The sequence below is a fragment of the Penaeus monodon genome, chromosome 15, assembly GCF_015228065.2.
Source record: "Penaeus monodon isolate SGIC_2016 chromosome 15, NSTDA_Pmon_1, whole genome shotgun sequence".
Classification (NCBI taxonomy): domain Eukaryota; kingdom Metazoa; phylum Arthropoda; class Malacostraca; order Decapoda; family Penaeidae; genus Penaeus; species Penaeus monodon.
In genome coordinates, this window is record NC_051400.1 from 24669500 (window position 1) to 24670247 (window position 748).

The window sequence follows — 748 nt, forward strand, 5'->3', positions numbered from 1 at the left end:
GCATGATAGCTTCATGAAATTTCTTTTAAATATAAACCAAAGTATTATGAGGTGCATAACTTTCTTGTTATCAATTTGTGAAAGGTATACCATAAATGAAAAGTAGGTTAAAGTATGGAGATTAGTACTATATTTAAAAGGAATTTATATATTCTCATTATATGATGAAATTAACTGCTTGAAAGGGAGAAAACAGTGCACTTGCATAGGAACACTATAATGTTCTTATAAGCATTTAGTTACATTATGGTGAGCAAATTTTCGTAAGTTGCACACAATGATTAGAGTTCAGTAACAAGTACTGCAGTGACTGCTTACCTCGCTACGGCAACATGTCTACTAGTTTGTGTATTATTGTTTACTTGTGAAAATGGTGATTTTTTAATTTTCAGTGCATGCTCCTCAGTATTTCTGTATTTCATGTTACCATCATATTTAAAAATTATAAAATAATTTATTAGGTTATTTTCAATAATCTTCTGTACATTCGCATTTTCATGACCAGGACTTTTGACAAATCCAGGAGTCTTCATTCCTAGAGAAAGCTTTGTTTACAATTTTTTTTTTTTACTGCCCAAGTGTCAAAAAATTAGATACCAAACAGTTCAGACTGCAGATAGAATTGAAGAAAGGTGTAATTGCAGTGTTTCTTTATAAAGGTATTTGTTTTTCAAATAGTGAATTCTGTGGAGAAAAAAAATGTTATTTACTATTTTATACCATATATATTATGCAATGGAGTTCCAGA